The sequence below is a fragment of the Tachypleus tridentatus genome, chromosome 10 (assembly GCF_004210375.1).
Source record: "Tachypleus tridentatus isolate NWPU-2018 chromosome 10, ASM421037v1, whole genome shotgun sequence".
NCBI classification, from domain to species: Eukaryota; Metazoa; Arthropoda; class Merostomata; order Xiphosura; family Limulidae; genus Tachypleus; species Tachypleus tridentatus.
Window position 1 is genome coordinate 75,900,039 of NC_134834.1, and position 26,942 is coordinate 75,926,980.

General features: G+C 34.4%; 1 long non-coding RNA gene across 1 annotated transcript in view; it reads left to right on the forward strand.

Moving 5' to 3' along the window:
* The window catches only part of LOC143229616 (uncharacterized), a 29,847-nt gene extending 5,664 nt beyond the window's left edge, over positions 1 to 24,183 (forward strand). Inside the window, exons 3-5 of the long non-coding RNA XR_013015961.1 lie at positions 1,112 to 1,182; positions 16,458 to 16,612; positions 23,642 to 24,183. This is a non-coding gene — a long non-coding RNA (uncharacterized LOC143229616). The remainder of the gene's footprint in view (positions 1 to 1,111; positions 1,183 to 16,457; positions 16,613 to 23,641) is intronic.
* Positions 24,184 to 26,942: the final 2,759 nt, after the last annotated feature.

A 26,942-nucleotide genomic window follows, 5' to 3' on the forward strand; every position in this document is an offset into this window, starting at 1 on the left:
ATAATAATTCACGATCATACTTATTGTTGCGTAAAAACAAGGTGTACAATTTTAGAAGTACGAAATACTGGTACATTGTACAACTTGTCGTTTGTTTTGTATTTCTTTAACTAATGTATTGTAGTAATGATAAACTTATAATCTAATCACAATTACTCACTGTTTATGGCTTCATGTGTAGGCTCGGCATGGCCAGGTGGATAAGGCACTCGACTCGTAATCTGAGGGTCCCGGGTTCGAATCTCTGTCACACCAAACATGCTTATTCTTTCAGCTATGGGGGCATTATAATGTGACGGTCAAGCCCATTATTCGTTGGTAAAAGCGTAGCCCAAGAGTTTCCTCTACTTACACTGCTAAATTAGGGACGGCTAGCGCAGTTTTGCGCGAAATTCAAAACAAACGAAATTAATCTTCATGTGAATCACACCTGTGTGTTACCATTATCTTTTTAATATTATATATGCACATGTTGTCGTTGCTATTGTGTTCAGAGAGACTTGAAGTCAGGGAGTGTATTGCTGAATTACTAATATTAACAATTCTTCAGAGACATGTGGAAATTACTTAATGATATAGATAAGGATAGTGAAGTGATTAAGCTAAGAACCAATAAAGTATAAATTAAGTTGAATATATTATTGTCATTTCTTGGATAATTAATGTAAAGCGAATTTCTCTATTCTAGTTCAAATTAGCACACTAACGCAAAACTTCTCACGATTTCAGTTCGTTAGGCAAAACTCAGTTTATAAGTAGCGTACTTTGGAATTGTAGAAAACTTATGGTAAATCTCAACTTTTGATGTTAAGCAAAGCTCTATAGATACAATGTAACAACTATTAATAGCAACGATACCATTCATTCTATAAACACCACCTATATGTGCTCTCTAAGTACAGTGAAAATAACCTCATTATTTCATATACGATGATATATACTTATGCAATTTAATTCAGTCTGCATGAACATGAAAAGTTGAAAAAACAACAATAGTTTTTTATGTTATGTAATTGATACTGTTATAATACCAGAAAGACTTTTTATTTGTCTAGTTGTTTAACAAGAAACAGAAGATCGATTGGTTTCAAAATATTTTCTATATTGTCAGGAAAGTCTTCCAGCGACACAGCAATACGTCTGCGGACTTACAACGCTAAAAACTTGGTTTCGATACCCGTGGTGAGTCGAACACAGATAGCCCATTTAGTAGCTGTGAGTTTAACGTCACATAAACAAACCGTCAGGAAAAGCAGACGACTTTCCAAGTGTTTCGTCCACAGATATAGAAATCAGTTTTCTTGCTGTTATATCAGACATCATATAGATAGATATACCGTAACATCTTTAAAAGTTCCGTTCGAGTTCTGTTCGTTTTAAAATGTATTATTATCATATTTTAATTCTAAAGTACTTGTAACACGGTGTTAAAAGCATATTTCAAATGAATCCAATAATATAAGTTTCACGCTTTCAAATTACTAGGTTAACAGAGTAAAAAGTTAAGGCTTTATTTGTTTCATTTGTTAGTTGTTTGTACATGATAACCAAAAACTATAGTACTTATTATTTTTTCTCAACGTGTCATGACCTACGTATAACGCACTTGCAGCTGCTCTAACATTAATCATTCACCATCGCATAGAACTAAGCCTGCTTGTATAGTGCAGTGAGAAAATTCTAGCTTGTTGTTTCCCATTTGATGAAGCAAAAAGACTAAGGTTACATCCTAAAAAAAACCCTTTTAAGATAAAGTAATTAAGTTGCTCTATTTATATGAAAATAGCTGAATAAAAATTAATTTTTGATGACATATCAGAAGTCGTTAACTAAGACATCGTTTATTTGGTCGCCCACTCTAACTAAAAATAACGTAAACAGAGTTTGGAAGATAAGTCCTCTATTTAATTACTGTCTTTTCTTGAAATATGTGTTATTGTTTAGCGTAAATGAAATTTACTGTAATGTCTAGAACTCTCTACAACGTTTAGCAAAGAATTTAAGGCTTATATAAAAAGTAATTTAGGCTAGAGAGGGTTATTCAGTTAATACGTAATCAGTGGTTAATTTAGTCAGTTTGTCTACTATTGTCAATTAATTTTTTTTTTTTTTTCAGTGCTATGATTATATCGTGTTCGTGTTTCGATAAAGAAACGAAAATACGAAATTACCAAGTGGTGAAAATATTTGTTTGGACGTAGTTTTATGTGTAAAGTTAGGACTATCGACACAAGTTGGTTACTCTTAACGCGGTACTCGAGGTTCAGGAAATAAAACGTTTTTTGTTAGTATTAAATGAACTGGGTGTTAAATTATTTCTTTTATCAAATTATCGAAAAGAACCTGACCAACAATGAAAACAATTACCATATTATTTAAACCTAATGGAACTTCAAGAGGTTACTAATAAACATATATGTATTATAGTGTTGTATGTTGTATATCCATGTAACTGTTTTTCATCATGTAGATGGATCTTCAGTAGAAATGGTATGGAGGCTCATTAGGTCCATGAGAAGATACATAGTAACTGCAGCAGTCTTTCAGACATTGTTGCAACATATTTAATCAAAGTGTCATTTGGATTTTACTCCAGTTGTTTCTAATACAATCCTATAAAGATTTTTGGAAGAAAATTTTGACTTGTCAGTTCTTTGATCTATAAAATCCCAAATTTCCTCAGTTGAGTAGATATCGGGTCTATGTGGGGGGGCCATAACGTCACTTGAATGACTCAAACAGCTTCTTTCTTAGCTAAGTAATTTCTGCACAAGTTGGACGAGTGTTTTGGGTCATGATCTTCTTGGTAGGAGAATCTTTTATCAACAATACACAAACCACTGGAAAAATCATGACGGATCAGTATCTGATAGTATAGCTGGTTCATTATTCTGTATATTTTGCAAATATATCCTGACACCTCAGCAGGAAAACGTCCCCAAACCATCACACTGCCTCCCTCATGCTTCGTGGTAGGCGCTATGCATTGAGGTATTTTTCACCTTTCTTCCTCCGGATGTACAACCTACGCTTTGAACCACATATTTCAAATTTGGACTCTTCTGTCCAAAACACCCTTTCCAATCATCAAGAGACCAGTTTTTGTCCTTTTCAGCAGATTTTAGTCCATTTATAATATTTGTAGCTCGAAGTAAATGTTTTTCTAACTGCCACACGACTAAATATTCCATTCTCATTTAGTCTCCTTGATACTGTGTATCTAGACACTTTTCTGTCATTTGGTACATGGTCGTTTATCTCATGCTTCAGGTCAGTAACAGCCTTCCTTCTGTCCTGAAGGTTGTATAAACCAAGATACTTAACATCAATATCATTGAGTTTAGATGTTCTGCCTCTTCCTTTCCTATTTTAAATTTTCGTGTTTCGGTCGCACGATATAAACTGCAATGTCTAGGGAGCGTCTCAAGTCTACAGCAATATGTCGGAGACTCCAACCAGCAGAGCGTAAAGCGTTTATGCGAGCACTCTGCTCTACTGACGATTTTTTTACGCTTTTTTAGCTGTTGCATGATAATAAAACTTAATATACAGTGTTGAACACTATTTTTTTTAAATCAAGATTTACTTATGGAGTGCTATTAAATTGATTTCTTCTACCATATACTGATACCATGTGCTAGCTCCTTGCTAGCTTCTTTCTACACATAGTTAGGACACTGTATGGGGTGCTATGATAGTTATTTTATTCTCACCTGGTTCATTCAACTGTCAACAGGGATCAGTGAACCATTACTACAGTGTTGAAATTAACATTTTGTAATGGTGTGGAAGAATTATCTCACAACATAAAAAGAATGACAAAATGTTCTTTTGTTTTAACACTTTTGCTTTCCAGTTCATGTCATAAATTTCTCCAAAAAAATCAAGCAAAAACTCCATTTTAATCTATTCAACCATGTAAAATCCTAAAGCTGTGCTGCATGTAAAATCCTGAAGCTGTGCTGCATGGCTGAATAATTCAAAATGAAGTTTTTGCTTACTTTTTTCAAGAAAATCTATGACATGAAGTGGGAGGCCCCATGTGAGTTGGTATGGAATGACTCATACAATAATAAAAGCTGTTTTATGCCTATGGTACATATTAACTACCTTACATAATTTCACTTCATTATACACCTTTCCTAGCTCAACAATTTAAGCACTTAAATATTGACAACTGAAATTTTAAACAGATTCTGCAACATCAACAAATATGTATTAGAATACTTTCGTTGTTTTGTGAAAAACTAAACCCTTGAACATAGCATGATATTGTCTGTTAATCAAATCGTTGCTACACCAAATTAATGAAAAAGCTTCAATAGGTCTCATTTCAATTGTAGGCCTAACTTAGCTGAAAATTTTTATTTTTAATTAACGTAATAACATTAAATCATTCAAAAAGTAATGTGTCAAAGAGTAAGTCTCTTACAACTATGTTCATTTTAAGTAAGCTGTCTTAGGAAAATTAATGTTATCCTTTTCTATTGCTGTGAAGTTTATTTCATATCACTAATATATTAGTAACCTTAATATATTAATAACCCTCTCAGGCTGAGTTGGCATGGAATGACCGATATTTCAAATTACAAAACTAATTCTTGTAAACTATTTTTTGTTAAGAGTACGAAAAACTGAACACAACTTTTACTATGAACCAGAACTCATCCATGTAACCCCTTAGGTTCTCAGCCGCATGTCTGCCGAGTTCCATCGCTACAACTTGCGTTTCAATACTCATGGTGCGCACAAGTAATGCATTGTGTAGATTTGTATTTAACCTCAAGCACATCATATTTGTAACTATGTTTTGCTCAACAAATAAATACATTTTAGGACCAGTTTCTTTTAAGAGATCGATAATTTACCGGTTTGGTGTGTTTTGAATTTCACACAAAGCTACTCGAGGCCTATCTGCGCTAGCCATCCCTAATTTTGCAGTGTAAGGCTAAAGGAAAGGCAACTAGTCATCACCACTCACCACCAACTCTTTTACCAACGAATAGTGGGATTGACAGTCAAATTATAATGCCTTCACGGCTGAAAGGGAGAGCATGTTTGGTGTCACGGGTTTTCGATCCCGTAACCCTCAGATTACGAGTCGAGTGCCTTAACCATGCCGGTCCGAATTTATAAGTTAATGAAGAAACTGATCCTAAAATTGCTAAGCTGTGAAACCAATAAATTTCATAGCATTTTAGGATTGAGATGTGCACTCATCACCAAACGTAAAGTTATTTATGAGGTTTGAAAACTCCCAACGTATTGCTTGCTTAGTTGTGAGCTATTACAGGATGAAGCGTCAAGTAATAAAATGAAATCTTTGTGTAATTACTGTAACGCTAACGATAACTTTCTCCTTTACTTCGCTATATAACTACTCATGAATGCCAGAATAAGTGGAACTTATCAGTGCTTATTAAATCGTGTGCTTTTTTCCCTAGATTGAGCACACTGTTTTTTTGGTCGTCCTTGTTTAAATTATTCCAATTAGAAATAATCATAAATGTTCATTACTATGTGGGAAATTTAAAAGAGGAATGTTTCTAACCTCTAACCGCTGTCCTATTTTTCTTCGCACGTGAAACTGATACTTTCAAACGTAATGTTTTCATGTGGCACTACACAACTTAACTTGTGGTTCTAACGTGACCGACTTTTTTTATATCAGTTTTTTTCTTCACATTAATTTATTCATCTGCATCAGAATATTCACAGGTTTCAAACATCGAGAGGCTGAAAACATTGTCAAGGATAACCAGCGATATTTAAGTCAAATTTACTATTTACACGTTAATTACATGTTGAAAACCGTTTGCGCTGGAATAGGGTTACCTATGTTGCAAGAAACATTTCAATTCTTGTAATTCAAATTCTTCCGAAGGAAAATAGTGCTATTAGGCAGCCGTTACGAGTTAGTCACTTCAAGAAATTACATAACTTGTTATCAATCAGGACTTCTTAACAGTTAATTATTTTTGACATGAAGTTTATATACAAACAAAAAGAAAAAGAAAATCATAATCTTCCCAAATAAATTACATATGAAAGCTGATCTTCGAAGCTGTCCTTCTCAGTTCATAATGGCCTGGCATGGCCAGGTGGGTTAAGGCGTTCAACTCGTAATCTGAGGATCGCGGGTTCGAATCCTCGTCGCACCAAACATGCTCGCCCTTTCAGCCGTGGGGCATTATAATGTGACGGTAAATTCCACTATGTTTTGGTAAAAGAGTAGCCCAACAGTTGGCGGTGGGTGGTACTGACTAGCTGTCTTCCCTCTAATCTTACACTGCTAAATTAGGGACGGCTAGCGCAGATAGCCCTCGAGTAACTTTGCGCGAAATTCAAAACAAACAGTTCATAATTGTATGACATTTAATTCAAAACAAACAGTTCATAATTGTGTGTCATTTAATTCAAAACAAACAGTTCATAACTGTATGACATTTAATTCAAAACAAACAGTTCATAATTGTGTGACATTTAATTCAATACAAACAGTTCATAACTGTGTGATATATATTACCTAATGCGTAGTAACGTGTATGAGATTGTTTACCTGATATGTGGTAGCGCATATGAGATGTATTTCCTAATGTGTAGTAACCCGTATGAGGTTTGTTACTTAATATGCGGTAACCTGTATGAGGTTTGTTACCTAATATAACATCTCATAATGCTTAGAGACAATATTGGCCCATCTCGGTTGTCCCATCCTCTAAACTAAATTAAAACTATCAAGCAAATAAATATAAAAATAAGGGAAGTAAAGAACTTAAAGCCAGCCCTTATCAATCATATAGTTTTCAAGTTTTTTCTCAAACTCACATACATTTATTGGCTTCACAATATCCGAAGGTAACCCATTCCAAACACCAACCACCCTCTTAGAAAAATAGAACTGTCTTAGCTGAAGATGACTCACATGTGACTTTTCACCTAATTTGTAGTAAACTGTGTGAAGTTCGTTACTGAACGTGTGGTAAACTGTGTAAGGTTTGTTACTTCATATAAGATAATACAAAGCAATTGAGATTTAAGAGCAAAAAATTTTGTTTCGACCGAGGCCTTATTTTTGCTTAGAATAAAGTATCAGTAATTATGAAGTCCAGTCTTGGCCTTTAAACCAAAAAAAAAAATTTTAAGAGTCAAGAACAATCATTTAATATTGTGTTCAGAAAGTAATAAAGTATTTCGATTTCACAGAGCAAGTAAACTTTAATACGATATAGATCTCACCATTCATGTCTTTCATGGCATCTGTAAAACCTGTGGTTCTCATCCAAGCTAGACCTCACATACGTTTCAGAGGTTGTAAAGCACCCTCTTCCGGTAGAATCTGCAATCATGGAAAATTAACGCTCAAGTGCCCATTAATCAAGCAGAGCTACGTCATGTGTTGCCTCGGCCTATTTTGAGCTGATTTAAAAATAATTATGATAATATTCTAGTCTAATTTTCTATAAGTGAAAAGTGGTAGGAGAGCAAAAAAATGTGTGAGAAATTTAAGAAAATAAACATTGCAGTATGGCCGTTATCTACAGTAATAACACTAATCGTCACTACTCTTCACATACCATATGTTAATAAAAACAACGAGCTATTCCAGTTTTCCATTATCTTGTTATATTCAGACTTGCCCTTAGTGAAAGGCTTCTTTGTTTTCATTTAACTCACATTCAGTTCTTTTCCTTCAAGTTTATGATTGCGTTTCCTGTCATGCTCATAAAAGCACGATTTTTATTGCCTGATGATTACCCATGTTCCATAAAAGTGTTTTTAACGCACATTCATCAACTGTTATAGACAAAACTTTTATCCAAGTTTTTCAGTAATATTCTTTTCGACGTCTTCCATGACATTGGTGGTGTAGGGATGTGTAATTGTTGCAATTCTCTACTCATAGCATACCTTGTGGCACACTGACGGATTTAATTATATTTTTATGACATAATTTGATATCAAAACCTTGTTCAAATCTTGAAGAGCCCGGTGAAGCAGTAGGTCAATGCCATTTATTGTGCCCCCTCCCCAGTGGCTCAACGGTAAGTCTGAAAGCCTATAACGATGAAAATCTGGTTTCTATATCCTTTGTGGGCAGCGTACAGACAGCCCGTTGTATTGCTTTATGTTTAATACTAAATAAACGGGCAACCGATTTCTGATAGATAGTTGCCTAAGTAATAGAGCAAACGTTTTTAAAACCAGTTCGTGTTTAAAGGTAGGAAAAATATACTGCCTATAAAACCATCAGAACCAATACAAAGGTTAATATTTAAAACCGAACGAGATTTTAACGCATTTGATGGAAACAGGTTATATATGCTTAAGCTAAAACACAGAACAAAAGACGAATAAATTGCATTAAATACAAAATTTCCATCTTAGAGACTATGCCAGTGGATCAGCGATAAGCCTCTAGACTTACAACATTAAAATCTGGGGTTCGATTCCTCATAGCGTGCACAGTACGTAGCCCAAAGTGGCTTTGCTTTAAATAAAACGATATGACAGCACCATGCAGCTGCACATATATAAATGAAAGCTTTATCATGATATCCTATTGTTCCCGTTAAGGTCTTGTTGAACTATCTAATTTTGTATCATCAAATCGATTTTCTTTGGAAGCTTATTTACAGTGTCTCATTTTGTTATCACTCTGAAAATGTTAAGAAACCTATTTTCTCTGGAAGCTTCGCTAACCTACTTCATTTTTCTTCACTAAACCCAATTTCATCTCATTTTATTATTAGCGCCAGTTCCAACTAACCAATGTTTCCTGGAAGTTTCGTTATACTTTCTCATTTTGTTACCCACCATGAAAATTTCATTAAACCTATCTTCCCTGAAAGCTTTGTTGAATTATTTAATTTAGTTATTATCCTAGAAGTTTCACTAAGCCTATTATTTCTGAAAGCTTTGTTAAACAGTTTCATTTGGTTACCACACTTAATCGTTTAACAAACGCATTTCCCTTAAAATATTCGATAAACTATACCATTTTATTTCATCAAACCTATTTCATTTGGGTACTTTGTTAACCTGTTTCATTTTATTATCACTTTTTGAGTTCCGTCAAACATTTCCTCTGGAAACTTAATCAAAACTATTTCGGTACAATAATATAGATTTTGGTATGAAATAGATGAATATTTCTGAATGAATATGCTAATTGGCTTTCAGAATTACTTTAGATTAAACTCTGTACCAAAATATCTGATCTCTTTATGATCCTCAGGTACTGTTCGAGATTAATTATTTTGATCTCAAAGTCAGCCATAGAGATAGCTTAAAAAAAATATGAAATTTTGATATGGGAATCATTTTAGTAGAAAATGACAGAAATCAAAACTGTATGCTTTAATTTTGTTACAAAAAACTTGTGTTTGAAAGAATCTTTAAACATTTCATTTTTTAAACCCCACGTTTGATTTAAATTTCGTGTGACTCTGCGTTCATGTGAACTTAAACGTTTTCTATGGAAGTGACCTGAGATATATCTTTGAGGAATTGAAACTTTCAACCAGAATGATACTTGTGCGCTACATGCTTAACAGCCAGGCCAGATACCTCATATGGTTGGGGTTTAGCTGTTCCTAATTTTTAATCGCTCACCAAATGGAGAGCAGACAAAAGCAGCACCCTTCCGCCATAATGACTTTATTCTACTCCTCAAACCGAAAGAACATTTAATGTTGCTCTACCCATAGGTACGTATACTGAACGTGCATTATTCTTTATGTATGGAACATTTTTAACAGTTACGAGGCATCTGCTCACCTTCTTTGTTTAAATGTTTTATTAGGGATCTTTCAAGAGTCTCTCCTGTTCTTTCATGAACCTGTTTGTTATGGTTTTCGGATAATGATGCCTTCCAATGGCTTAGCGGTAAGTCTAAAGGCTTATAATACTAAAAACCTGTGATGGGCACAGTATAAATGATGCATTGTATAGCTTTGTGCTCAACAACAAAACAAATAAACAGTTAATTTTTAACTACTTTTTTAATACAAAATAATTCAGTGCGGCAGTTTGATCATACAAATGTTGATATTATCATGATCGTGGGTATCTGGTTTTTTATTATTTGCCATCCCGCTAGTACAGCGGTAAGTCTACAGATTTACAACGCTTAAAATCAGGGGTTCGATTCTCCTCGGTAGACTTAGCAGATAGCCCAGTGTGGCTTTGTTATAAGAAAACACACACTTTTTTTTTATTTTGCTTCGATGGCTTTTCGTGTCTTCAACTAAGATTGTTTCTTAATCCAGTTTGAGCATAGTTTTTTTTTTGTTTTCGTTTTGTGTTTTATGTAAAAAATGTGTAAAATTAACTTCATGAAATGTCATCAAAGCAAAGAGAAAACATTCAGGAATAAGATAAGATAGATTGCTTAATTTTTCAAACAAATATCAAGGAAGTAATTATATCTAATTGTACGAAATTTGTCCCCTGCTAGGACAGCGCTAAGTTTACTGATTTACAACACTAAAATCAGGAGTTCGATTTCCCTCGCTGGACATAAATAAACTCTATGTAATTCCTGGTAGCCCACTTTAAATTAATGTCCATTGAGAAGCTGTAAATTTTGGATTCATGTTTTTATAAATTAACTATCTTACTTTTGCAAAAAATAAAAAAAAATTGTGCTTTTAATTTAGATTAAACTGAAATTAATTAAAGTAAACTGAAAAATAAATTACATGACGTTCATTTTATTTCAATAATAAAAAACTTTTATCAATCTTTTGAGATTGAAATTAGATTGAAAATCATACATTTCGAAGTGTTAATTATTTGGTTATTTGTACGAATAATTTAAGTATAATATTTAAATTCGGAAAACATTATCTTGCTATTGTATTTGTTTCAGTGACCCAATTTTATTCAACATTTCTTTTTCCACATAACAATAACGTGTTTTTAGATACTATGGATATTCCACACAATTTAATACAGAACAAAAACGCAATACAAGACACCTTGAATACTCTTTTCATTGTTATTTATTCTACTGCTTTCGGCAGGAACAGAGAAGATCATATGCAAGTTTCGTATTGTTCATGATAACTGTGCAAATGAAGGTGGAGCAATGACATATATTACGGCCACACCATATTTAGAAAATATACGTTTTGTGTACAAGGTAAAGCAATTACGAGTTATAAAAAATCAGCGATGCTGGCACATGTTTTTTATAGCATATTCGGTTGTTTATAATTCCTCATCGCTTCCAATTAACATTGTGAAATTCCTTGAAATATTTCTTTTGCAAAGGCCCGGTGGTGGTGGGTGGTGATGACTAGTTGCCTTCCATCTAGTCTTGCACTGCTAAGTTAGGGACGGCTAGCGCAGATAGCCCTCGTGTAGTTTTGAGCGAAATTCGAACAAATAAAATTCTTTTGCAATCATAAAACGGAACTATCAGTTACAGAAATTAGATTTACCAATAACAACGAACATGTTACTGTGGATATTATACAAAGAAACAACACAAAAGTAACTGTAGCAGGAATTTTCTGCTCACCAAATAAACAACTAGACACAGCATTACTTAACAACATATTTTCCCACAACAATAACTTTATAGTTATTGGAGACCTAAATAGTAAAAATATCAACTTTGGATGCAGGTACACAAACAACAATGGAAGAAGTCTCCTACAGTTCATAGATGATAACAATATAGTCCTACTAAATGATACCACCCCTACACACATAGCATATACCACTAACTCCAGTGACATACTTGACCTGTGCCTTTGCAAATATAACATGAGGCAAAAACTAATAAAATTCCAGGTGAGAAAAGATGTTGATAGTGATCACCTACCAATATATTGTGTATTCGATCTCGCCCCCCATAAAAATATAACCTACAGGAAACAAAATTTTAATTATAGTAAAGCAACTTGGCAAAATTATAAACAGGAATTAGACAATCTATTACCTAATAACATAATAACATAATTCTTATTATTATGAACTGTCTTCTTAATTGTTTTCGTTTTTTGATTAGGGTAATTATTTCGGTATTGGGTTTCCATGTTTGTTGTTTTATGGTGTTGTTTTGGTATTGTTTTCTTGGCTGCTTTCTGAAGGCACTCCATAATTGTTTGACAGAGAAACAAAAACGCAAATAAACAATATAAGAAATCACATCAGAACACAAATAAAACAACAAAAACAAGATAAATGGGACAACTTCTGCTCAAAACTAAACAATAAAACTGACCCCAAAAAATTCTGAACACACCTTAAAAGACTCACCAACGATAATACAACCGCAAAGAAAGATCCTGCACTCGAACACAATAATACAATAGCACACACAAATAAAAAAAAGCCGAAGCTTTCAAAGCTCAACTTTAAAATACATTTAAAACTCATTCTGATCCAGATATGATTACATATTTCTACAATAAAGTCACCAACCATATACTAAACAATAAAAAACAATTTGAACCACTTTTCCCAATAAGCATATCTGAGACAAATACAAGACATATCACAAACTATGAAGACGCGATACTAACGAAAGAAATATCCCTACACGAACTTCTTGAAGCAATAAAAAACACAAAAAAACAAATTTCCATGTGAAGATGAAATACAAGCCATCCTTCTAAAAAAGGGCACTCCGAAATTGTTTGACCACTTATAAACGCTTTTTAATCTATCTCTATCCTCAGGATACATACCAGTTTTTTGAAAGCTCATTAATATATTAAAGTTCCATAAGGGAGGAATATGTTTGTGTGTTTTTTCTTATAGCAAAGCCACATCGGGCTATCTGCTGAGCCCACCAGGGGAATCGAACCCCTGATTTTAGCGTTGTAAATGCGTAGACGTACCACTATAATAGCAGGGGGCATAAGGAAGGAAAGCCAGCAAATAACCCTAATAGCTACCAATCAGCCTAACCAGCTGTGTAGGCAAAATTCTTGAAAGAATAATCAGTAATAGACTCTCTATATTCTTGGAGATAACATCAAAATTACCAGAAGAACAAAATGGATTCAGGAAATGTAGACAAACGACAGATTATTTAATTATATTAACCGAAACTATAATAAATAGCTTAAATAAAAAATAATGCACTGCCGCTTGCTTCCTTGATATCGAGAAAACATTCGACACTGTATGGCACGATGGTCTTCGGTTCTAAATAAATGAAATGGGACTACCGCGAGGAATTATTCACTGGCTATCTAACTTTTTGGAAAATAGAAAATGTAGAGTAAATGTAGAGAGTACCTTTTCTGAGTACTTTACTCCTGAAGCTGGTGTCCCTCAGGGAGGGGTGGTTAGCCCTATACTCTTCATCATGTATGTAAACAATATGCCACTGAAGGATCCGAATCATGGATTCTCTTCACAGTTCGCTGATGATGTGGCAGTCTGGAAAAGTGCCGCAACACCCACGATAGCAGCCACTAACATACAACCGCAACTAAATAGAATAAGTTAATACTGTCAAAAATATAGAATAAAAATAAACACAGCAAAAACACAACTCGTAGTCTTTACGAAATTGACAAAACACAAACAACAACAGCCAGAATTATATATGAATGGCACACTACTTCAGACTGTCCCATCGGCAAAATTTTTAGGTCTAACCTATGATTCAAAATTAACTTGGATTAATCATGTCAACAAAATTAAAAATAAAGTCTGGCGAAGAACTAACTATGCTAGGAGTCTAACTGGAAAAAAAAACAGTGGAGCATCTACAGATAACATACTAAATATCTATAAAACATATATTAGACATGTAATAGATTATGCAGCTCCAGCATGGATAACTGTAAGCACTAAAATAATTAAAACCAAACTACAAACAATCCAAAACACACTCCTCACAACTGCATATAGAGTTCCAAGAACTACATCATCTCAATTCATACACAAATACTCGAATATACCAACCGTACCAGATAGACTCCTACATAGTACAATAATGTACATGGATAACAATTGGATGAAAAACGAATTACTATGCGAACTAGATAAGTACCTTATAGATAATGCAGTTAGTCGTAAACATCTCTTCCCGGCCAATATATATTTTAAACACAAAAATAAAAAAATAAAATCTATATATATATATAGATAGACATAATGAATAAAAAAAAATTAAAATAGTGCCACCAACAAACTTGACATCGTGCTGATAGGGCAAAATAACAACCATATATGTACCACAATACATGGACATTGCCCTGAAATGGGTCGGAGTAATATTCAGTTCATTCTGACCCAAAAATTAAGTAACTATCACCATCAAATACTGCAAGACCGCATAAGTACGGGGAGGAGGAAGAGGTCAAAGAGAATCTGACTCTCCAGGGTACGAACATATCATACCCAAACACCGAGAGAGAGAGAGCGAACAATAAAAAAATTTCGAAGTGTCGAGCTGGTTTTGAACTTTGCGCAAGTTACACGAAAGCTATCTGTCCTGGACGTCACTATTTAGCAGTGTAAGACTGGAGGAAAAGCAGCTAATCATCACCACCAAACTCTTGGGCTACTCTGTTACCAATGAATAGTGGGATTGATCATAAATTATAACGCCCTCCGGGTGAAAGGGTGAGTATGTTTGGTGCGATGGGGATTCGAACCCGCGACCCTCAGATTAAGAGTCGAGCGCTTTAACCCACCTGGCCATGTCGAGCCTAAATTCAGCTGTACCTACTCTGCGTTTATACACAGGGTTACATGATGAAAAATTACAAATAATTTACCCTCCTAATTATCTCAGAACAAGTTAGCTTTCGCTAATTTCTTTAAATATTATAAATAAAATTCGTTAAAAATATAATGTAATATTTTATATTTTATTTAAATAGATATAATATTTTATACTTTTCTCTAATTTTGAGAAGGACACTAAGAGCTATTGAACTGAATTAATAACTTAGGGGTTTGGAGCATCCCTTGTGGTTAGGTTCTTCAATGTAAACTCCAGAAACAAATCAAGTATGATTTAATACAATTTAAACAACACTTAGACACACGCACATTTCTGTCTCCAGTATCTTTCTGGTTTTGGAAGCAGCAAAACCTCTGTCGATTTGAAGAAAATCGTTCTCAAGACGTCACTGTCAACCTATAGCGTCACTGATGCACTCAACCACTCATCTGTCATTGATGAGCTTAGCTTAGTTTTGATTATCGACATTTAACTAAATGACTTCTCACCACTTAAGTTAGTAACCATTAAACTTTGGTAGACAAGTTCAAGAAAGTGTTTGTCCAGAATTAGTGGATTGTTTCTGCTAAATTACCGAGTAAATATTTATAAAATAACAAGCTGTTAGAACATGTTAACGATAAATTATAAAGTAATAGGTTTTATAATAAGGGACTATATCATTGTGTTCATAGTGACACACCTTGTTTTTAAATGAAACATTGGTTTTTTTATTCATTTTTAATTCTCCTCTTAATGAGGGACCCCTTTATCTGTGGGGCTGGGATAATTGTACCATTTGTTCCTTCCCTTAATCAAATCCAGTACTGATGTATACTTTTAATCAAGTTTGCTATGTTGTTTATGAATTTAAACTTTTGACCTGGTGACACTTGACAGTTAAGCAACATTTAAAAAATGCTTCTGTCATCAGTAAAGCAGCAGTTTCGATTTTGTGATGTTTATAGAATGTTTAATACATTTTCAAGGCTACAAACCAAGCCATAACCTTTAATAAAAATCGTTTGATTATAAGATTGACATAAAACACCCCTAGAGCCTAGCAGCGCCCCTTCGTTCAACACCTGGCACCATAGAATCACCAGTCAATCAGTACAACAGTTTCTTTTCAATTTCCTATCTTATCACCCTTCACATAAATCAACTATTTGATAATCAGTGTCATAAATACCGACAAGGGATGTTAGTACTAACATTTACAGTTTAAAAACAAAGCGTTTTATGCGTATGTAAAAGGCACTTCTGGGCTTGAAAATGTATCCCTACGTATGTTAAAATAGTAAGATGTATTGTGCAAAGTTAACAACGGTGAATGACTTTTTTTTTCTCTTTGCTAACTAACTTTTCTTTAATCATTCAAATTAATTTAAACCTTTTAACTAATTCGGCTTTTAATTTTGTAATTTTTGTGTGCATTTAAGGAATATTGTTTCGAGGAATCGAATCTGCGACCTAAGGAAAAGGTCAGTTGGTTTTGGCTGTTGCGAATTAATGCTGATTTCGTGTGCTATATTCATGTTATTTAGCATTTGGTTTACTTAGAAAGTTCTTGGGTAGGAGGATATAGAAAGATGTTCTCTTTGCTTGAAAAGTATTTTTCGATCTATTGCTTTGTTATATATATATATATATATACGTTGTGCTTTGTTGTTGCTATTGGTGTCGTTTCTTGTTAACATGTAAAGCAACTTCTGAATTTCTAGCATTACAATTTGATTGTTTTTATATTTTCTTTTAGAGGAGCTTGAGATACTTTGTAGGGTGTCATTTAAGATCTTGGGGCGTTATGGCTGTTCAAGCATTTTAGTTAGCAGAAACTTACCACTACTGAAAACATAAGAAGAGCATCTGAAGAGACCAGGGATAACACTACTTTTGTTCACAAATAACTTAGTAAGTAACACTACTTTTGTTCACCAGTAATTCATTGGATAAACTACCATTCATTAAACTATCCACTGTGTCCACTGTGGGGAATTGAACCTCAGATTTTAGTGTTGTAAGTCCGTAGATTTACCGTTGTCTCACCAGCAGACATTACCACACAAACTAACCTTATCACGCCATTACTAAAAATCTATTACCACACAAAATTAATTTTAAAATAAAAAAATAAATCAACATATGTTTGACTTACACAACAATCATAGTTCATATTGTAGGAGAAAGAGTTTCGTGTTAATCACGTAACAATAGTTCAACCATCTATAAGTAAAGGATGGCTAAGTCCTGTTTCTCGTCCCTCAGATGTAGGAGATAAAGTTGAGGTTGTTATTACTCCAAATATAAAACAATATGAAATAAACTGACAGTTAATAAATTCCTCGGCCCGATATGGTTAGGAGGGTTAAGGCGTTCGATTCGTAATCTGAGGGTCGCACCAAACATGCTCGCCCTTTTAGCCGTAGGGGCGTTATAATGTGACGGTTAATCCCACTATTCGTTGGTAAAAGAGTAACCCGAGTGTTGGCGGTGGGTGGTGACAACCAGTTGCCTTTCCTCTAATCTTCCAGTGCTGAATTAGGGGGCGGCTAGCGCAGATAGCCCTCGTGTAGCTTTGCGCGAAATTCAAAAACAACAAACATAAATTCCTCATTCTGGGTATTCAGTCAACTGTATTAATTTATGGCTAATTATCTCGTGGCTAAGCAGTAAGGCTGAAGACTTCTAACACCACAAACCTGGTTTCGATATTCGTGATTGGCACAGTACAAATAACCCATTGTGTAGCACTACATTTCACAACAAACAAATCGGAGTTTATGCAAATTACGTATTCATAATTTAATTTGTAAAATTCATCAAGTTTGGGAAACATTCATATTATTTAAATTCTCAAGATTTTTAAAATTTGGTTCCTTCTATTTAGACGTAGAAATTTCTGTTATTTTTTTAAAGTTTGCTGTTAGTGTTTATTTAATATTTTTATTTAATATATGCAACATGGTAACGAGCACTCCAACTGGAATGTCTTACATCCCATTTACGTGTACCACTTTCCATAGTACCTTTACATCATTATACCTTGATTAATTTACCATTATTTGCTTTCTGTTCTAGTACCAACTCCTTAGCTTCAAAAACAGAATTTTGCTCTTTAGATTTAGAAGAAAAAGTACGATTACAGGTTTCAAACCCTCATGTTGTTATATTTCAATACGCAATGTCACAGATCCATCCAATTATAAATATTTACGTAAAAAGAGTACCACAAAAGAATTCTTAAAATAGGCTTATTAATAATAAACTGCTGCTTGTCAGATAAATAGATAATTGATTTAAAATGTGGATTCATTTGGTAAAGAATGCAAAGTTTTATCGACTTAGTAAAAATGTAAGAATCGGGGTTCAGTTTTCTCATAACAGATGCATAACGGTGAACTATTTGGGATGTTTGTCCATTTAGCAATCAGTTGAGAAGTAATGACTATATTATTATGGACAATATATTTCCTTCCTTTTTCTCAGTTTCTGGTGATATGTCTGCGAATTTATACCGCTATAAACTGGGTTTCGATATCCGTGATGGGCAAAGCATAGATATCTCTTTGTGGAACATTGTGATTAACCACAAACAAATACAAACAAAAATACAAATTATCTATAGTTCACTGAAGGATTGTGGGAGTTAAAATGAATTTGCTTGTTTGTTTTGAATTTCGCATAAAGCTACACGAGAGCGATTTGCACTATCCGTCTCTAATTTAGCAGTGTAAGACTAGAGGGAAGGCAGCTAGTCATCACCACCCACCCATATCTTGGGGTACTGTTTTACCAACGAATAGTGAGATTGACCGTCACCTTATAACGCCCCCACGGCTGAAAGGGCGAGAATGTTTCATGTGACGGGGATTCGAACCCACGAACCTCGGATTAGGAGTCGAGGGCTTTAACCACCTGGCCAAACGGATTTGTAGCTTTTCAGACAGAACTTCAGTGAAACAGTTGTTTAAAAGATCACATGTAGATCTCTTAAAACCTCTTTGTTTTTAAAAAAATACATGAAGTCCAAGAATAAAAAATATTAAACAAACTACGGAAAAGCTACAAGAGATGACAAAACTAACAAGAAGTGTTGATATTTTAAGTAAGAGATGACAAACAAACAACAAAAGTTGATATTTTAAGTAAGAGATGACAAACAAACAACAAAAGTTGATATTTTAAGTAAGAGATGACAAACAAACAACAAGTGTTGATATTTTAAGTTGAAGATGACAAAACAAACAACAAGTGTTGATATTTTAAGTTGAAGTGTGAATGCGACAATTTTACACAATAGAACATTTTAAAATCAAATGTGCACCTAATAAACATATTAGTTTTCTGTGGGGATGGCGGACATTGTGCTAGCCTGTGAAATTGAGGTTTCATGGTTCGTGTCTCTTACTACATAGAAAAAAAATAAATCGTGTCCCCGCAGTTTGTGGCCGTGAATGCGTTATAGCAGTGACTTGAAAAAGAGTAGTTCAAGAACTTTAAGGATGGTGGCGCTATCTTGTTTCCATTCCTCTAATGTATTACTTAATAATTAGGACGGCTAGCGCAGATAACATTTATGTAGTTTTGCGCTTAAGAACAAAGAAACAAAAAGTTTGTTTGTTTTGAATTTCTCGCATAGCTACACGATTGCTATAAGCGTTAGCCATCCATAATTTACCAGTGTAAGACTAGATGGAAGGCTAACTAGTATCACCACCCACCGCCAACTCTTGTGCTAGTCTTTTACCAAAAAGTAATGGAATTGATCGTCACATTATAGAAATCCCCGGCTGAAGAGGCGAGCATATTTGATGTAAAGGAGATTCGATTCCGTAACCCTCAGATTGCGATTCGAGCACCCTAACCGCCTGGCTATGCCTTGCAACAAACAAAATGTTTCGTTTGTTTTGAATTTCGCACTAAGCTACACAAGGGCTATCTGCGCCAGCCGTCCGTAACTCAGCAGTGTAAGATTATAAGAAACAACGAACTATTAAAAACAGTTGTCTTTCAGTTAGTTTTAGTTTATTTTATGTTTTAATGGTGACTAACCAGTTAAGTGGAACAAGTCTTTTTTTTCTTGTGCTCTCTAATTGGAGAAAATTCCAATTCAAAATCAACGAACGTGTTCAGTACTAAATTTCACATTTAATCTTGTTATTAAGACCTACAAGCAACCTTAAATACATTGCTATAAAAAAGAATGAACAATCTGGGAAGTAAGAGGAAAAACCGAAAGATCTTAGCTCAAAGTTATCCTCTAGGTTGCAATTACCAGACTATCAAGAGTTCCTAACTGGTGTTCCTCCTCAAATAAACTAACAGCATTGAAATTGTCTGCTTTATTAGCGATATTACATTTTTTTTACGCCATATTGAGCTATACAAAATGCATTCCCTGGTTTCATCATGGAAATTCTCTTACACGTGATGACAGCCAGTAAGTGAAGGATTCTACTTAATTCTACGTACGACAAGACACTTGAACTTATAAACAACAAACGACCGCTTGTTCTTGGAAACTTACTTTTCTAAGTGAAATATGTTTCTTATTATAAACCTGTTTTAAGAAAGACTGAATATGTGTTTGAAGGCACATATTTTGTTTTAGAACAATAAGCTTTTTAAATTATCACAACAGAATTATTGTAATATTAAACTACAGAATTTTAAGGGTAACAACTGACTTCATCGCTTAAGATATATATCCCATTGACTCAGTGGTATTTTTGTGGACTCACACTTCTAGAAACCTTGTTTCGATATCCGTGGTGGGCAGAACACAGATAGCCCCTGTAGCTTTGTGCTTAATTCTGAACAACCATTTAAAATATAATAACAATAGTGAAACTTTTGTTAAAATTATTAAGTTTGTAAACGATCCAAACTGTAATTAACTCTTCATGTGGTCAGGTCTTTACAGCTACTAGAAATACTTAACAACATGAAGAATTAATTAGAGTTTGAATCGTTTTGAATACTGCAGGAGCAACGCTATAAACATCAGAATAGATCCAAGAAAACGTGAGATTATGATGCACATTTATTTTAAAACTGTGTTGTTTTAGCTATACCCTCTAATAAACAGGAAAACGTAAACGTTGAATCGTATTTAGGTTCACTATCAAACATTCCAATATAAAATTCACTGTTGAACATGAATTAAAAGTGTGTTTGTTCACATTTGCTTCGCGTTTGTACTTTTGTGTTCTCAGCAGAAAGTTCAACAATAGGCTATCTGTACAGAAACTTTTTTTACAGGTTAGTTAAAAGATGAACCATATTGTGGAGTATGATACCACACGTTGGAACTTCTGAGTGTTTTAGTTTGGTTTGGTTTGAATTTCGCGCAAAGCTACACGAGCGCTATCTACCCTAGCTGTCCTTAACTTAGCAGTGTAAGACTAGAGAGAAGGCAGCTGGTCATCACCACCTACCAATTGGGTTACTCTTTTACCAAAGAATAGTGGTATTGACCGTAACATATCACGCCCCCACGGCTGAAAGGGCGAGCGTGTTTGGTGCGATGGGTATTCGAACCCGCGACCATCAGGTTACGAGTCGAGTGCCGGTGATCTTTTAGTTATTCACAGTGTTTGAGTTGTGATTCTTGATAATTGATTGGTGATTTAAGGGTTCACCTTGAACTTAGTTGTTTTGTCGTTCAAAACGTGTACAATTATTATATTAGTGTGGATGAACGATTTTAAGTTATCGCTAATCTCTAATTTCAAAATTTTACTTTCAAAATTACGATACTGTAGCAACAATGAGAGTTTTTCTTTTTATAAAGTTTGTGTAGACACTTATATATCAATGAACGTAAATACGAAACTCAGTGCCGTCGTTTCTTTATGCTCAGCTCACACTAACATGCAAGAGACCTTCTGTGTTGGTAAGAAATAAAATGAATTTGTCGTGAAAGTCTAAAACTTTTTTCGCACTATTTTTATATCTTACAGTTTTAATGTATCCATTAAAGTGGAGACAAGTAAACAGCTCTTCATCTCTTAAGATAGAATTATAAAATAATTTTAAAGAACTTAGCCGACGATTATTACTGTACAAGGAGTTCGAAGTTCCAAATTTTTTTGTGTAGCAAAAAATTCATTATTGTAGTGTTTTTCCCTAATTGATAAGAGAAACGTTAATCATTGTGGGGTTAATTAAATCTTCTAACAACGAACTTGTTTCAATTCCAAAGTTCTGTATCAAGAAGTTCTAGTCATTTGTTATGTATGTTTCAGCAATTTTCATTAATTGTAATTACATCATGCAATGCTACAGCTATTTTCTTCTTGTCTATATTTCGTCAAACAATAAAAGAACGAAATTACATGAGAACTCATGTTTGTATCCACTTATGCTATTATAAAACGTAATTGTTACTCAGCCCGCCAATGTACACTTATCTCTTCTGCACGCTAAAGTAGTCGGAGCTTCGCGCTTAACAACTAAACCAAAGTGAAGCAGTACATATAAAAACTACATAAGAATATTAAATGTCACGAATATACTATAATGCATGATTATACATGTATATCAATGATCAGGAGTTTTCTTACAGATACTATTATGATAAAACTTGATACATATATATGTGTATATCAAGGCACAGGAGTTTTTCTACAGATAGTATTATGATAAAACTTAATACACATATCTGTATATCAAGGTAGAGGAGTTTTCCTGCAGATACTATTATGATAAACCTTCCATCTTTCCATCCTTCAAAAAATTGCTGTGGGTGCATTATAGGAGTGACGTTCAAATCGCACTATTTAGCCTGGTAAGAGTAGCTCAACAGTAAGTTTACAAGTTTACAATGCTAAAATTCAACTCTCTATTCTTCGTAGTAGACAGAGCGCAGGTTGTCAGCTGAATATCTTTGCGCTAATAAAACAACAACAACGCTTTTCATTTTTAAGTTACCTCTCGATAACACCAAATTCTTGCTTTCATTTTGAAAGTATTCTTGACAAAAATAATTTGGTAATGAAAGAGCTTTCCACAAAGTCTTGAGTTTCTTAGAATCTTTCGACGATGTTTCCAATATGGTTATATTCTTTATTATGTGTAAATTACTTATTTTCTGTTTAATAAAACACTAGGCTTGGCACAAACAGGTGGTTAAGGCACTCGACTCGTAATCCGAAGGTCGCGGGTTCGAGTGCCCGTCACACCAAACATGCTCGCCCTTTCAGCCGTGGGGACGTTATAATGTGACGTTGGTAAAAGAGCAGCCCAAGAGTTGGTGGTGGGTGGTGATGATGACTAGTTGCCTTCCCTCTAGTCTCACACTGCTAATTAGGAACGGCTAGCGCAGATAGCCCTAGTGTAGCTTTGCGCGGAATTCAAAACAAACAATAAAACACTATTTTCCACAACAGTTTCAGAGTTTGAACATTGATTTATAGTAGCGATCTAATCAGCTTCTTGACACACACAAACTAAGCTAACGCAACATAGTGCTTTTATTTCGTAAACTTTAAAGACTTCTATTAACTAAAACACAGTTGTAAACTTTAATTAGTTTTTAAGAAAACGATATTTTTTTCCCTTCAAAGGTCTTCTGATCGAAAGAAATATACGTTACGAATTCTTTTGGATGAATAAATGTTTCTAGCTATACGAGACTTTTACTTAGATCATGAATTCCTCTTGCAACTGAGACTCTCTCTTAGATAATTACCAATTTCTCTCGCGACCGAATAATTTTACTTGGATGGCCTAATTTATGTTGCAACTGCATATTCTTCAGTAAACAAACAAATTTCACTTTTCATTGGTTACTAGGCTTTTCCTGTACGAATAACGTCATTTCCCCGTGGGGATCTTTTGTAGGAGAAATGAACTTTTGTCATAGGGTTGTACGATAAATATCCTTTCCTCGTGAAGTTCTTTCTTAGATAAGTAAAGTATTTTCGTTTCTTGATCTAGAGCCCGGTATAGCCAGGTGGTTAGGACGCTCGACTCCACATCTGAGGGTCGCAGGTTCGAATCTCCGTCGTACCAAAAAGCTCGCCCTTCCAGTGACGGTTACTCCCACTATTCGTTGGTAAAACAGTAACCCAAGAGTTGGCGGTGGGTGGTGATGACTAGCTTCCTTCCCTCTAGTCTTACACTGAAAACGTAGGGACGGCTAATTCAAATAGCCCTCGTGTAGCTTTGCGCGAAATTAAAAAACAAACAAACAGTTCTTGGTCTATTTCATGGATCACTATTTGACATAAAAATTACCCTGTCTGTCATCATAACTACTAAGTGTTTTGCTGGACGAGTAAAGTCGTTTCATTAATGAGATTTTGATTTTAAATGCGAACTAATATCTTGTTACAGTTATTCTTTCTCCTTTCTGTGTCTAACATCTCATTTGTAATTTTCCCGAACTAGCAATATTTAACGATTGCTTTTTTGGCTTTCGTTTTACACTGCACTCTCACCACTGATATCAATAAACTAAAGAAAATATACAATAACCATTAAAACCTTTTTATGGATTCGGAATCCCAAAAGCGACAGCTACCAAACACATCTAATATGTAGCTATTAATCTTATACTAAAAGTCAATGATTCAGTTTAAAGCAGTAGACGGTGAAACAAAATACAGATATTTATACATATGATTTATTTTAGTTCCTTTTTTAAACGTAAAAAAGAACGAGCGAGAGTCACACGCACAAGTAAACATTTCATAAATAAGTCTAAATCTTGATAAATAATGGATTCAGTGTTCAAGTCATTACAATAATTATTTGTTGTTGACAAGATAACATAAAATAAAAAGCATTAGAATCTTTAAGAGGCCTGTATTAGGTTGCATCATGGCAAAACCATTATAAAGAAAAACAGGAAATGTGCCTATTAAGTACAGATTAGTCTTATGGAATATAGCTTCGTTATATAAACATATAACATGTGTTGCCATAGTGAACTCGTGCAGTTGTCATTACGTCATGTAGACTGAACAGAGCACATTGCAAATAACTATTTTTTCTTCATTCTTTGACTTCTGTCATCACCAGAAAGTTTTTATTGCTATATAGCTAGCCATTAAAGCTCACTCTTAGTATCTCGTTATGTTCAGATATGAAACATTGTTTTACTACTTTTGCTCTATGTTTTGAAATGCCAAGTGTTCATGTCCCATTAATTCAGTATTTTAAGGTTTCTCCTTACTATAGAAGTAAACTCTGAAGCTCGCAGATGACTGTTCTAAGTTGGATATACCATGCTCTCAGGTTACACTGGAAAAAATTATCCTTTAATTATTTCCAGTACATAAACGCAAACACACACCACGTTTGCAAATGGTAGAAAAGCAGAACCGAAAAGCCTAGTCCATCTTTACGGTAAAACAAGAGCTTTTAAATATGCATACAAGTAATATTTAGTGTAATGATAAAAGCATTATGGAAGCGTTAGCTTTTCAACTGTACAAAACAGCAGTGACATCGTTTTGGAATCTCATTAGGTCATTACTATATCGTCACGTCTGTTCTTACTTAATCTGACAACTGTGCATCTTGATAATAGCGCTGCAGCGTAGTTTCCGAAGAAGCTCTGCCTTAAGATCTTTATGCGTAGAGCACATCAATCTTCCCTGAAGTCTTTTCATAATCCATGTAGTGTACGAGAGCCTATTTAAACAATCAACCGCGAAACATGTAAAAGATTGCATGTCCAGCGACATGACCAGTATGGAATAGTATGAATACCTGTTTCATACTCCAGCTGCTTCAGGTATGACCATCAGCTTTATCTTGGTGAACTCGTACCTTGCTGGCCTCGTTTCCAGAAAGAGATTTTACTTGATCACGTTGCGTGCTGTTGCCACTGGTCTTTGCTTACCACTTGTTGTAGGTCTGTTTTTGTATGATCAGTCTGATCCACATTCTTTTGTTTCTCAATGCCGTTAAGTACAAAGGATATTCTCCTCTTGAAATTTCTGAATTTCTGATCTGAACACATTTTTATGATCTAATGACAGAAATGTTTTGATTCAGAAAGGGCTGTCACCAAAAACATCACACCGTCTACACAAAACGCCTAAAGATTCTTAAAATGTAGCTTTGACACATTTGTTTCAACACAACTTTATACTGGCCACGTTGTCACGTGACTAGCTGATTTGTATATTCAAAGTAGTTTTGACATAATGTCTCAACTCTCTGTTGTACAATACGTATAAAATTACAAAAAAAACAACAACATTACACAATATATTTTATGGATGACACACACAGCCCTCTTCCCTGTAAAGTTAAAATAATCCGGATTAGGGTCGTAGGTGAAACACTATTAAATCTTAATATCCGCTTCTTCAGAAAAAAATAATGATACTAATTATCCGGTGTAGCTATTCATATACAGGACCTAATTTTACATATCAATATTAAGGTGTAAGTTCGCCAAGGCCTGGCATGGCCAGGTCGTTAAAGTACTCGACTCGTAATCCGAGGGTCGCAGCCTCGAATTCCTTTCACAACAAACATGCTCGCCTTTTTAGCTGTGGGGGAGTTATAATGTGACGGTAAATCCCACTATTCGTTGGTAAAAGTTGGTGGCGGGTGGTGATGACTAGTTGCCTTCCCTCTAGTCTTAGACTATTAAATTAGGAAATTCGCCTAATTTGTATTTATGGTTTATAACATCGCATGCTTTTCAAAAGACTGTTCACTGTAATAAAGACTAAAAACATATATCAGGTAAATTCAACTGCTTAAAACGTAGGTGATCTTTTATGTAAAATAAGTCATTAAATAAGCTGTTTGTGAAAGTGTAAAAGTAAAGCTATCACCAAATTTTTATCCACAAATTAGTCCGTCTTTCCAGCGTGTTATTATGTTTTTGAACATAACACCTTGTTATGTTTGATGTAGCATTAATTTAGGAGTTTATTATCATTAGTATATCTTACCCGTATTAATTATGTTGAATCATATTCATTTTAAATATGAAAGATAAATGTTTCAATAATATTCGAATCTACATAAGATAAAATGAATAATCGATTTGTTTTGAATTAAGCACAAAGCTACACAATGGGCGATCTGTGCTCTGCCCATCACGGGTATCGAAACCTGGTTTTTAGGTGTGTAAGTCCGCAGACATACCACTGTGCCTGCCACTGGGGGTGTTAATAATCGAGAGCCAACAAAAATTATAATTACTTATTACTAAATGTGTTTCTGATATTAAACTGGAGGATGAATCTATTGAGAGACTTATTGGTAGATA